The sequence below is a fragment of the Pocillopora damicornis genome, chromosome 2 (genome assembly GCF_964200805.1).
Source record: "Pocillopora damicornis chromosome 2, jaPocDami1.2, whole genome shotgun sequence".
NCBI lineage: Eukaryota > Metazoa > Cnidaria > Anthozoa > Scleractinia > Pocilloporidae > Pocillopora > Pocillopora damicornis.
The window spans coordinates 6,354,101-6,356,216 of record NC_142671.1 but is presented as its reverse complement, the minus strand read 5'-3'; the positions used below and the strand labels follow the sequence as shown (position 1 = coordinate 6,356,216).

Sequence of the window (2,116 nt, the reverse complement as noted above, 5' to 3'; positions counted from 1 at the left end):
AATACAAAACAACTGACCAAAGAGTTTTATAAGCAAAACTCGTGTTCGTCATGTGACCCCGGGCCCTGTCTGTGCATGACAACGTCAATCATCATCAAGATAACACGCGTGATCAGCATGTGAACACCTCATTGGATCACAGTTAGTTGTCATGGTGTTGAGGGATAACACGCGTGATCAGTATGTGAACGCCTCATTGGATCGCAGTTAGTTGTCATGGTGTTGAGGGCCCAATGACCTCTGGGTACTATTGCGCAATTTTTCCATTTTGTGGCGGAGGAAAAAAAAAAAAAAACTAGACCCTGTGAGCAGGGTAACTGGGATACCTGGATGGTACTGGATCCTTGGAATCAAGTGTAGTGATACTACGGGTATCGGACTAGTATACTGAAATAGTGCGCTCGAGTCTGGCCAAGGGCATACACCTATTTCAAAACATAGGCATGGTATGCATGCAAGAGTTACTTTTTTGTAGGGTGGCTGGATTACTTGAAACATTGTGAGTGATGTCTACATTCTTACAAAAGGAAAGAAGATTATTAATGTGGGAAAGAACGAAAATGTCGAATTACCTCACTCACAGGTATTTTGTGGTAGATAATGTGTGTTTTGCGAATAAATGTAACCAAAAATAAACTGTATTTGTGCCACGGATACCTGTTAGTACAAAATGCAGACCGGATACAAAATATAGACTGCAGACTGCATACAAAATGCAGACTAAGACTCTGAAGAGTTTTTACGTCTAATATATAATAACATGTCATCTTGCAGCTTACCGAGCGTCACGCAATCGCTTTTCTGCGATCCGCCTTCACGATTATTTGCACTATTGTGAGATATTCCTGACCTATTTCTTGATGAAAATCGATCGCAATATTACTTCAAGCCTTCAATATAGTCTTCTTACTTTGCGCGCGAGTTGGTTGTTGTGATGTCTGTACAGATTTTACCAACGTAATAAAAGTAGATGACGTGAATATTAGTGATGGTAAAGCAAGCTTAAAACGGCAGAAATCGCCAGAAAATACAACGGATACACAGGGTATGAGTAAGTTTTATTGATTTTACGAGAAAAATGTTCATATTTCGAAATATTTATGGTTGTAAATCGACCATATTTCGTTCCCTGTACAATTCCTTATAACGTGCAGTTCCTCTCGTAACTTAACACCGAGTCACACAACGCGTGACGTGTTCATGAATTAATCGTTGGCTTTTTCTCGAGACGTGACCTTGGGCTGCCTGTGACAAAACAATTGCGTAAACAATATTTAACATAATAACATTATACACAAAAAAACACAGGGTTTTGGATCACGTATTTATTAAAAAAGAATATCCATACAACTACAATGAAAACAAACATAAGATTCACCTTTCTGATCGTGAAATTAATACCATTCGCACTGTTATCGTAGCCACGTTCCCTGGCATCAAGTGAATCCAGCATGACGTCTTTCTTCACTAGCAGTTTGCATCCATTTGAATTTTGTTCTTCAGTCTCACGGTAGTAGTGTTGTTCAATAGATTGCATAGAGTATATGCAGTTTGGTTTCAGATTTCAGATTTTGCTTTTTACAACGAGTTTACGTTTTTAACTAAGACATTGGCATACTTGGCATTCAAGACATACAAGGCATTTAATGCTTTCATGGCTTTCAAGCGTTCGCGATTCTGTCCGATCCAAAATTACCGCTCAATAACATCTTTTTGTGTGGATTAGCCGCGAACAATACGACTTGCGTATGCGTCTAAAAGTATTTTGAGCGTTTGCCCCATAATGCTCCAGATGATCGTAATCCAATTACGTTGAAATACAAAACGAGTGACAAAATAGTTTTATGAGCAAAAATCTCGTGTTCGTCATGTGACCCGGCCCTGTCCGTGCATGACAACGTCAATCATCATCTAGATAACACGCGTGATCAGCATGTGAACACCTCATTGGATCACAGTTAGTGTCATGGTGTTGAGGGCCCAATGACCTCTGGGTACTATTGCGCAATTTTTCCATTTTGTGGCGGAGGAAAAAAACAAAAAAAAACTAGACCCTGTGAGCAGGGTAACTGGGATACCTGGATGGCACTGGATCCTTGGAATCAAGTGTAGTGAT

At 39.8% G+C, this 2,116-nt stretch overlaps 1 long non-coding RNA gene across 1 annotated transcript; it reads right to left on the bottom strand.

The window, feature by feature from the left end:
• Positions 1-1,039: 1,039 nt before the first annotated feature.
• LOC149049685 (uncharacterized) lies at positions 1,040-1,859 on the bottom strand. The gene is made up of 2 exons (XR_016184468.1): positions 1,379-1,859; positions 1,040-1,245 (listed from the first exon to the last, which is right to left on the bottom strand). It is a non-coding gene; the product is annotated as an uncharacterized LOC149049685 (long non-coding RNA).
• Between the last annotated feature and the right edge of the window lie 257 nt (positions 1,860-2,116).